This window comes from Chiloscyllium plagiosum, unplaced genomic scaffold (genome assembly GCF_037043375.1).
Source record: "Chiloscyllium plagiosum isolate Xiang-an unplaced genomic scaffold, Cpla_swu_hap1 HiC_scaffold_46, whole genome shotgun sequence".
In the NCBI taxonomy this organism is placed as follows: Eukaryota; Metazoa; Chordata; class Chondrichthyes; order Orectolobiformes; family Hemiscylliidae; genus Chiloscyllium; species Chiloscyllium plagiosum.
The window spans coordinates 50,076,114-50,088,166 of record NW_028270184.1 but is presented as its reverse complement, the minus strand read 5'-3'; positions in this window follow the sequence as shown (position 1 = coordinate 50,088,166).

The window sequence follows — 12,053 nt, the reverse complement described above, 5'->3', positions numbered from 1 at the left end:
AACTGCCTGACTTGTTACTAACTCTGAGACGGATATCATTTGCCATATCACATACATGGTTACATTAATAGTTTGTCGTGACCTATGGAGGAGTGGGAATAGAAAAACGAACAATGACTAACCTCGGTAGGAACAGTGATAGGGGGCAATTCCCAAAGGACAGTTTGAGCGGGAAATCTCTTCCCTACAAATACCTGTGTTCTTGCTTTTATTCAAAGGTGTGTTAGTTAAGTATTTGACGGGAAAATAACTCAAGGATAATGAATGGCAGATAGGAACGTGGGGTTGAGACCACAATCTGATCAGCCATAACTTTAGTGCCTGGTGGAGCAGGGTCCCATTCCTGTTCCTCAGTCCTACTTTGCCCCATTCTATTCAGCCATTCAATCTGCTTCTCAGGAGCAGTTGGAGACCACTTGCTCTTGGTAGCTGGTGCACAGAAACAGAGGATACCATTCATTCCATGAAGACAGTCCAACATGGTTTGGTGTGGATTGGAAAACTTTCTTTGGAAAAGAGTGGGTTTTACTGTAAAACAGTCCCCTCCTCTCTCTTCACAGACGTTCCTCCTGTCTCCATTTGATTGTCATATTGTAGGCCCAGATTCACAGTGAATAATGCCCCCATGCTGTACCCAGTTATTGCTCACAAAATCCTCTGGGCTCCCTGACTACAACATTCCTTCACAGGACCTCCAGAAAAATAACAACGATGAATCTTCGAATAACAGAATGCAAGAACATAAGAAGCAGGAGAAGGTCATTCAGCCCTCACAGTCTGACTTTCCGTTCAATGGGATCATGGGTGATCTGCTGTAGGCCCCAACTTCTGGAGTGCCTAAGGTGTCAAGCATCCATCCATCTCTGTCTTCCAACTATCTCAGGATTCTACCTCCCCTAACTCTATGGAATGGAGACGTCCCGACAGTCACTTCCCTCTGTGAGAAGGAAACAATCCCCACACATACCGTGTGACCTATTGACATCAAAAAAAGATAGGAATGCAAGATAAGAGTGGCCCGGCTAACGAGACATGATTTAACTGATGCTGGTATCAAGGAACCCGAAGAAAATGGATCTTTTTTTGAAGTTGCATTCCCGGGTTAGCTGTTAACAATGATGGTAGCTAACCCGAGAATGCAACTTTAAAAAAAAGTTTTGTGATTTACACATGAAAGAAGTGAAACTATCACTGTATTCTAACAAATGAAAAGCTTAACAGACAATCAATTCTTCAATGTATAAGTTCAGTTAAATCACACTGTAAATTTTTGCTATAAATTCTATGTTACGATCGAGCCCTCCACTATCATCTGATGAAGGAGCGTCGCTCCGAAAGCTAGTGCTTCCAATTAAACCTGTTGGATTATAACCTGGTGTTGTGTGATTTTTAACTTTGTACACCCCAGAGCAAGATTGGCATCTCCAAATCATGATTACCACAGTAAAGGGAGGAGCTTATTCAGCACCTCACTTCACAGTAATGTGAGAAGGTCATTCAGTCCAACAATACTATTGGATAAGAATATGGATAGCTCATTCACTCCCTCCTGTCGATTACGCAGGAAGAGAAAAACCCAGTCAAACACATTGAGCTGTTAAACAGGAACCAGGGGCTGCCCAGTCAGGTTCTTGAGTTTCTCCCATGAGACCAGAAGGCGGACATTCTGCCCCTCAGGCCCGTATGCAGGAAAAGGAGGATGTTATCAACACCCCAACGTGACAAACCAATGAAGCAGAGAATGCACGGATAGACTGCTCCATGTTGTTCCTCCTGGCTCCATTGCTAATGGTACATAATTGATATAGTAATGTGGTTTGTTTACAGTGAATAGGAAAGATAAATGTTTGGGAAGACATCTCTAAGAAGGCAGACTGGTATTCCATATGGAGGTCAGAAGCTATTGGGAATGGCAAACTCTTTCAGAGGTAAGACATTGCATCTGCTGACAGGTTTGTGAACAATGTGACGTTCAGTTCAGGGTCACCCACCAATTTCATATTGAGGCAATGAGAGTTCATTCACAACCTAGAGCTCTCTCTCAACCAACATAACAGCTCCACTGAGATATATAAACTATCACGAAGCACGCATCTTGGGAAAAATGCAATTTATCATGCTACCAATGTCTTTTAATGGAAATAATGCGTGTTAGTACATCATCTTCAAGCTTGAATGCAGTTAGCTCTTATTATCATACTGCGCTACAAACTGAACATCCATTTTCTTCACGATTTCTCATGGTACCATCATCCCAGAGATTATTCTGATAGAACTCCTTTGTATTGTCTCTGTGACAAAGAGATCATTGATTATACAGGAGAGAAAGTCTGCCCATAATAGCCCAAGTACCGCCTCAACAACACTCCATAACTGCAGGAAGGTGTCTTTACTCTTCTACATGATTCACTTTGTAATGAAGGCTGGCATTTAGTTTCCTGTCCTGATTAATAGATGCCCTTCATAAGGTCTGTTAGTTACTTATAACTATGGGCACCCAGGTCCTTTTTGCCAAAAGCACTTCCCAACCTCTCAACATCGAATAACTACAAAATGAAAAACACTATACGCGTTGTTCACGTTCAAATCTCTTTGTGTTACAAATAGCAGTGCTTCAAGCACTGATACATGTGTTACACAATGAGTAGTGGCGTTCTGTCCAAAGGAGGACCCTACTCTCTGTATTCTCTCCAACATCCCATTCTCAAACCGTAAAGGATATCCCCCCTTACCCAAGGACTTTAACTTTTGTCACTCACCTGTGTACAATCATGTCAAACATCTAAAAATTCAAATGTACCATTCCCACTGGTTCTCATTCAGTGATGTCACAACCAGGATCGTCCACAAATTCCAGTATGTTTTTCAAAGATGGTTTTCCAGTCCTGAATCTAGGATGACGCTGCACAATCATATCATTATTCTCCAAGGATCTAGTTATCATTCATTACAAAGAATGCTGATAGTTTCCTCACAATTGTCATCAAGTTATCCACCAATTGGTTTTCTGTTTTCACTCTGCGTCCTGTTTAAAATATTTGTGGTCGCAGTAGCTACTTGCCAGTCTGGAGGATCACTTCCATAATATAAAGGGCTTTGATGAACTTTGACCTCTAACATATGATTAAGGAATTGACAGTGCAGAATGAGGCCATTGACCCATCGTGTTTACACCAGTTCCGAAAATAGTCATCCAGCAAGCTCAATTCTCGCACCCCCATCTCTGTAACCCTTTGATTTCCTAACTTATCTGGTCCAGTAGCTTACCAACCTTCAATACAATGATTTATTTCCAGTACTTCAACTTTACTAATTCTGAATTTTATGAAGTTCCTCACTTTTACCAGTTACACTGTTCTCTAATATTTCCAAAAGATTTTCTGTTGCATTCGCTGATTTGACAGAACCAACACATTCACCTCACCAGACAGAGATGGTCTCTGTCACCTCATGAAATCGGGAGAGGATGGGACTGTGTCATCATTGATATGTCATCCACGTCTGCCTGGAACGTTCCCGAATCAAAACTGTTGATGGGCATATTGTGTACAGTCCTCTTCCTGGTGTGAGACTGCAGTTTATGCTGAAGGAATTTGCACAGCTCAGTGACCTCCTCTTAGTTGAAATAAACTGGCTTCACAGTTTGCACTTGGAAAAGGTTCAACGTTGGGAAATATTTGTGGAAATCCCAGCAAGGAAAGTATAGTGGCCTGCTCCCCACTATGCAGTCTCTGCAGACCTAGATACCCCATACCTTGTCCAGAGTGGGGACAACAGAACTTCAGGTCTCCCTAAATGTATGCAGTAGCAGACACACAAACCTGTGAAAACCAACCAGAGTACCTCCACTGACTTTCCAATGACAGAAGCAAGTCAATCCCTGCATACATGGCACAACCACTCAGTATTGAAAATGTCTAACTCTCTTCCGTTTCTATACTTGGCTGATAAACTGTTACATTTCTGTGCAGTCCCATGACCTGAAATATGAATAGTTCTGCTCTCCATGGAAGGAGTTGACAATGTGACTGCACAAGTTTCTGTACCTCAGTCATGATAATAACAACACCACTACTGCTGGTGGAGATGTTGGGGACGTGACGATCTAGCGGTATTTTCTCCAGACGATAAATCCAGGGATCCAGGTAATGACACAAACCCGGACTTCAATCCCCCGCACCAGATGGTGAAATTTGAATTAAATGACATATTTGGATTGAACATTCTAATGAAATATTGATGGTTGTTAAAACTAAAAACATCTGGCTCATTTGTGTCCTTCAAGGAAGGAAAAGTGCTGTCTTCACTGGTCTGGCCTACATATTACTTCAGACCCTCAGCAATAGTAGGCTCTCAAATGCCCTTTGAACTGGCTAAGCCAGTCATTCAGTTATAACACTACGAGGTCTCAAAGAAGTGAAACCAGACAGACCTAAACACTGGCAGCCGACAGCACGTCGAAGTTCTGTAGTTCAGAAAGGCAGTTCCCCAGCACCTTCCCAAGGGCATCTGGGAAAGACAAATAAATGCTGGCCCAGCCAACACGACCCATATCCCATTAATGAAGTAAAGAAGATAATCGCACTCAGGGAAGAGAGATAGAGGGGACAGAATTCACTTCAAACAAGGACTTGGACATGTACCTACACGAACACGATACTCGGGAATATGGGAAGAGGTGAAAAAAAATGAAAATACTTTCACATTTTATTTTCATCCCAGCTGATTAACAATAATCCCTTTTATTTCCATCTCTCTATTTCTCCATACATTCATCTCATGTCAGCAACACACATTACACTATTTCCCACCATCTTTCAGATCTGCTATATTGTCAGGGGATTCAAAATGCCAAAGGTTTTTCTCAGAACAGAGGCTGCCAAACTTGCTCCATTTCCCTAGCACTCTAATTCTTTTTGGTTCAGATCTGCAGTATCTTGTTTTGTTTGATTTGGCTTCTATTTTTGTTATTTGAGAGGACATTGGCCCATTGAGTCCACATTGACCCTGTGCAGAGCATTGCACACAGACCCACCTCCTTCACTATTCCTGCACATCCCTTGGCTAGCCCGCCTCCTCCCGTATCCCTGCATTTCCCATAGCGAACACACATAGTTGCACACGATGGGTAATTTAGCATCATCAATTCACCAAATCTATTTGTACTGTGGGAAGAACTTGGAGCACCTGGAGGAAACACTTGCTGGCATGGGGAGAAGGTGAAAACTCAATACAAACAGTCCTGAAGGTGGAAGCTAACTGAAACCCTTGTACTGTGAGACAGTCGTGCTAAACATTGAGACACCATGTCCCCCTCCCGCTCGCCCACAAACCTGGTTCCCTGGTACTGTGAGACAGCCGTGCTAACCACTGAGACACCATGTTCCCCTCCCCCTCCCACTCCCCAAAACATGTTCCCAGGTACTGTGAGACAGCTGTGCTAACCACTAAGAGACCATTTCCCCCTCCCCGCCCCCTCCCCAACCAGGTCCCTGGTACTGTGAGACAGCAGTGCTAACCACTGAGATACCATGTTCCCCTCCCCCTCCCACTCCCCCAAAACATGGTCCCAGGTACTGTGAGACAGCTGTGCTAACCACTGAGACACCATGCTCCATTTATACTCCCCCTCCCGCCGACCGGGTCCCTGGTACTGTACGACAGTCGAGCAAACCACTGAGACACCATGTCCCCTTCACCTCCATGCTACCCCTCTCAAAACAGGGTCCCTGGTACTGTAGGACAGCTCTGCTTACCACTGAGACACCATGCCCCCTCACTCTCCCCCTCTCCCCAAACCCGGTCCCTGGTACTGTGAGACAGCCGTGCTAACCACTGAGACACCATGCCCCCTTCGCAAAACAGGGTCCCTGGTACTGTCAGACAGCCGTGCTAACCACTGAGACACCATGTCCTCTCCCCCTCCCGCCAAACTGGGTCCCTGGTAGACAGCTGTGCTAACCACTGAGAAACCATGCTCCATTTCCCCTCCCCCTCCCGCAATCCTGGTCCATGGTACTGCGAGACAGCCGTGCTAACCACTGAGACACCATGACCCCCTCCCCTCCCCCCAAACCGGGTCCCTGGTACTGTGAGACAGCAGTGCTAACCATTGAGATACCATGCCCCGCTCCCATTCCTCCACCAAACTGGGTCCCTGGTACTGTGAGACAGCCGTGCTAACCACTGAGACACTATGCCCTCTCCCCATCCCCCCAAACTGGGTCCCTGGTAGACAGCTGATGTCACCACTGAGAAACCATGCTCCATTGCCCCTCCCCCTCCCGCAAACCGGGTCCCTGGTACTGTACGACAGTCGAGCAAACCACTGAGACACCATGTCCCCTTCACCTCCATGCCCCCCTCTCAAAACAGGGTCCCTGGTACTGTGGGACAGCTGTGCTTACCACTGAGACACCATGCCCCCTCACTCTCCCCCTCTCCCCAAACCTTGTTCCCTGGTACTCTCCTGGTACTGTGAGACAGCCGTGCTAACCACTGAGACACCATGCCCCCTTCGCAAAACAAGGTCCCTGGTACTGTCAGACAGCCGTGCTAACCACTGAGACACCATGCCCTCTCCCCCTCCCGCCAAACTGGGTCCCTGGTAGGCAGCTGTGCTAACCACTGAGAAACCATGCTCCATTTCCCCTCCCCCTCCCGCAAACCGGGTCCCTGGTACTGTGAGACAGCCGTGCTAACCACTGAGACACCATGACCCCCTCCCCTGCCCCCAAACCGGGTCCCTGGTACTGTGAGACAGCAGTGCTAACCATTGAGATACCATGCCCCGCTCCCATTCCTCCACCAAACTGGGTCCCTGGTACTGTGAGACAGTCGTGCTAACCACTGAGACTCAATGGCCCCCTCCCCCTCCCCTTCCCCCCCCCCCCCCCCCCCCCCAACCTCCCCAACCACCAAACGAGGTCACTGTGCTCGGCAATACTGTGAAAAATGTAAACCTGAAATGCAAACAGTAAACAGTGACCAATCCCACAGATGTTTCAGGTTCTGGAGGGAGAAACAGAGGGAGCATATTGAGTCTGATATAATCCTCTTCTGAAAAATTCATATTGGACTCAAAAGGTTAATTGTGTTTCTCTCTGCTCAGAACCTGTTATGGTTTTTCAGCACTTTCAACGTAGTTACTCTTTTGGACTGTGGATATTTGTCTGATCTGAAAGGGAATAGTGAAGCTGCCATTTCACTTGACTCCCAAGTATTTGGTTATGGTTTTTGAATGAAAAATTAAAACTCTGTGTGTGACAGCTCCCTAAATGCCGATAATGTATTGCCACTGTCAGAATGCATTTTGAAAATGTTGAACTCGGTGGTCATGACACCAAACAATCAATCCTCTTAAAGTAACTGATTGAAGTACTGATCCCAATTGTTATCAATGTCTTATCATGCTCCTGATGTCACAGGACATATTCATGCAGGGTTTGGGAAGGCAGTAGGAAGGGCAGAGTTTATTTGTCATCCCCAATGGCTCTGAACTAAGCGACTCAGAGTTGCCCTGTTTTACCTCTTCAATCCACACAGAGCTGTTTGTAGGAGCATTCCAAGATTTTTAACATACATTTGTGAAGGAACATCAAATTATTCCCTAGTCAGGATGACATGCAACTTGGAAGATACATTGAAGAGACTGCATTTCCCATTGTTCCCATTACTAGTGCAGAATGTTCTCTAATTCCCATTAATCACAGTTTTGCTCAGAGTCCTTGATTCCACCCTCAGTCAAGTCCTGCTTCAACTGAAAGGGCAGTCACTCTGATCTCACCTCAAATTACATTGGAATGTCAGTTGGAAGAATAAGGAGCAAAAGACAAGAACACTGTTTGTTTGAAAAATGTCCTCACAATATGCAAAAGAAAATTGATGCATGGTCTTCCTTAATGCATTACTTCAACATGACATCACATTTCAAACAATGTTCAAATCGGTGGGTGTTTGTTCTTTTAATTGCCTTCCAATTCAACGTAGAAATGAGAACGTGAATTGCTCTGTAATGTGTTTATAATCCAGAATTGAAATCAATCTCTATCATCATTGTTTTAGTTCTTTCAAACAAAATTAATGCATGAGCCTGTGTCCATCCTGCAGATGAAAAAGATCTTTCAGCTCTGACTACTGCAGCGAATATTGTAAAGAATAAGTTCCAGGCCCACGTCAAATGGAACGTTTGCAGGGCAAGGTGCCAAAAGCTAGTCCAAGGTTAATGATTTCCAAGCCTTATGAATAATACATGCGGAGGGGAGGGTTATTAAAGCAGAATTCAGCTCCATGCCCAAAAACTATTTGTGGCTCCCTCACAAAAGACCACAACTGATTCACGCTGTAAATTCACTAAAATAGGAAAAACAAGAGGCTGGAATTCCCAATTCTGCAACAGCATCTACAGAACAGGAAGAAAATCAAGGTTTGTTTCTGAAATTCATAAATGTTGATGATAAAAATGTGGGAGATGGTGGGGATATTGGAGGGTGATAAAGAATGTTATGGATGACACAATGATAAACCGGGTGGATCACAGTAAGCAGAAACGTGTTAGGGTACAGGAGGGGACAAACAGATTGTTCAGATGGCCAGATCAATGGCTGATAAAAGGCAACACTGAAATATGTGAGATGCTGCACTTTGGAAGATGTAACAAGACAAGAGAAAACTCAAACCATGAAGATAGGCTAGATTTGCTTTTGGAGCAGAGAAGGGTGAGGGTTGAACCTAACAGCGGTGTATAAGAGCATGAGAGGTATGGGCAGAGTGAACAGACAATAGCTGTTCCCCTTAGTCAAAGGGTCAAAACCAAATGTACATACGTTTTAAATGAAAGAGAAGATGCTAAGAGAGCTTTTGTGGAGTCTGTTTTGAACCCAGAGGATGGGATATGTCAGCAATGCATTGCCTGGGAGTATGGTTTAGGAATGTAACCTCAAAAACTTTATAAAACACTTGTAGCAACACTGGATGTTCCAGACTCGATGGGCCTTGTCTTTGTTACATGATTCCATGTGGTGGCAGCCATGAAAGCTTTGATATATTGTGAAGCACGAGCCAATGGGACTTGTTGGTTTGTTCCATCGAACTGTGCTCAGTAAGTGGCGAGATTACAAACCGGCATCATCCCATGGAGTATCAACACTTACTCAACTTAGGACAGCCCAGCCATCTCTGAAAACATCCAAGATAATTCACATGCTCAGTGCAAGCATCATTCATCAAAAGCACTAAGGTTATTCCAGCTGTTTGACACTATTATTTAAAGGAAATCAATACCATAGATCAGACTTCCCTTCATTATTACACAGACTTGTAGCAGTAAGGTTGCCATTTCTCTGAAAAATAATAAATTCCATCCCAAACGTTCGCTTTGTCAATGAGTCAGTTTTCCTGTGTTTTCCTGCGAGCTATTCATCACAGCATGGTGGCTTGTTTAACACGTAATCCACGACCAGTAATATTTACTCCCAGCTAAACCAGCACAAGAGATGCACTGCTGGCACTCCCTCTCAACAGCCACTTGGATGGACCAACATCAACTGGACTGGAATGGCATATAATCCTGGTCGAGCTCTGTTAAAATCCCAAATGAATTGAAAAGATAATCCGACTTTCTGATAATTATTGAACAATGTAGAAATTTTATTGGTCTGATGGGTATGACGCTGCCTTTGAAATTTTGTGATCTATTTCCATGAAATATATTGAAAGAACAAAAAAGCTCAAGTCATGACTATGATAAGATAACGCAGCATTTAAACACAAATGCCACGGCATAGTAGGATATTAATCTTCAGGAAACTGGGATTAATGTAGTTTGGTGTTTTCTGGCTGGCGTAGATGCATTGGGCTGATGGCCTGTTTGTATGCTGTGTGACTATCACCTGCATTGTTGAAAACAGAGAATGTCGTCTCACTATTTCCATAGATTGTGAGCATCAAATGGGTAAGAATACAATCTCCAAGGTCATACAGCACACCGACTTGAAGCTATATCATTCTCCCTTCACTATCAAATGGTTCAGAACCCCGTTTCTCTCTTTGTAACACAGATGTTAGTGTTCCTGCACCACAAGAACCCCTGGGTTCCATATTCTGAATAGAAATTAGACATACGCCACAGAATGCCGGCCTTGCTTCCGAAACTCACCTCCCAAGAATAACTGAAAGGAATCTGTACTACGAAAGACATCCATTCGACCCAATCTGATTTCCAAAGCAGTTTCAAGGGAGGCTTTCACTTTGCCCTATGCTCCTGATCTTTCTCCAAAACCATGAAACTATCCTGAGTGCTTTTTCCAGGGCTGTTTAAAAGTCACATGTGGAAAGCTGTGCCTAATAATCTGAAAGGAGAAGTCTGCATGTTCATGAGAATCGTCTCATAATTTTTCAGTATCTAAAAAAACAACAGAAATGTCGAAACTAGCATCAGGTGTAAGTCACCAATACAGCTCCATCATGCGATAAGATCTGGATGATCTGATTGTGACCTCAATCACACATTCCTACTTTGCCCTTACAACGTTAGTGCGTCACTCTTAGTCAAGAATCTACCTGCTTCTGCCTTAGGAGTATTCAATGTCTTATCTTTCATTGCTATCTTGGAAGAGAGTTCACAAATACACAAACTTTGAGTGGGTTAAAACAACCAGCATCTTCTTTATTGAGATATTCTTTTGTTTTATTGTCCATTCACTCCTGGTAATCTCTCTCACAAACTGAAATATTGTTTCAGAGTTCAAATTGCAAAGACTACTTGGAATATTCTGGTGTTACCAAGATCACATGTTGGTCGCCTAAATTCGAGCAGATCCAGAGTCAGTCAGTTCAAGATTTCCTACTGAAATAAACTTCCTCACATGAGTTAGTTGAGTGAGTCTTCTCTGAACTGATTTGCATGTCATTATGGTCATGACTCTCTCAATGTGGACTCACCACTACCCTGCAAAACTGTGGAAAACCTTCCCTAATTTTGAACGTATTGTGTTTGAGCAAGTTTCTACATTCATCTTACCTGCCTCAAAACTTTATGTGCACCTAAAAGTTTTATTTTGTAATCCGAGTGCCCGGTTCCTCTGTGCCTCAACCCAGTCTCTCCATTGAAATAATACACTGCCTTTCAATTCTACCCGGCAACATCTTTGAGCGCACAGTTTTTCATACGATGCTGCATACAACAATATTTGTCTGTTCACTTGACCCACCTTAATCTATTTATAGACTCACGTCCTCTTCATACCTTGCTTTCCGAACAGTTTCAAATGTCTGCATTCTTCCCTAATACAGACAGAATATTTGGCCAAATAACTAGATTGTGGCCAATGGAATTGACAATGTAATAGTTTTAATCAATGTCTAAACTATGAACTTGTGACAATGTTTTATATTCCCATCACTCAGTTCCCAAAACTCAAAGTAGGAACAGATGGTCTAGAATCCGAGTGTTACAATTGAGGAACGGAAAAGGTGAAAAACCATAGTTGGAGTTATGTGCAGGCCTACAAATCATAGTCAGGAGCTGTGGCGGAGGACATATCAGGAGATAGAAAAGATGTGTAGGAAAGTGATTGGGGGGATTTCAATTTGCAGGTGGACTGGGAAAATCAGGTTGGTAGTGGTTTGCAAGAAATGGAATTTGTGGAATGTCTATGAGATGGCTTTTTGGAGTAGCTTATGGTGCAGGCAACGAGGAAACGGGCAATACTGGATTTAGAGTTGTGCAATGAGGCAGACTTGATAAGGGAGCATAAGGTAAAGAAACCTTTATGAGGGAATGATCATAATATCATTGAACATACTCTTCAATTTGAGAGGGTGAAGGTAGAATCAGAGTGAACAATATTACCGCTGAATAAAAGCAACTACAAAGGCATGAGGGAGGAACTGGATTAGATTGACTGGGAGAATAGGCTAGCTGGAAAGATAGTGGAACAGTAATAGCGGGAGTTTCTGGGAATAAGTCAGGACACACAGCAGAAATTCATCCCAAGCTAACAGAAGCATGGGATAGGGAGGATGAGGCAACAATGGATGACAGGGGAAATCAG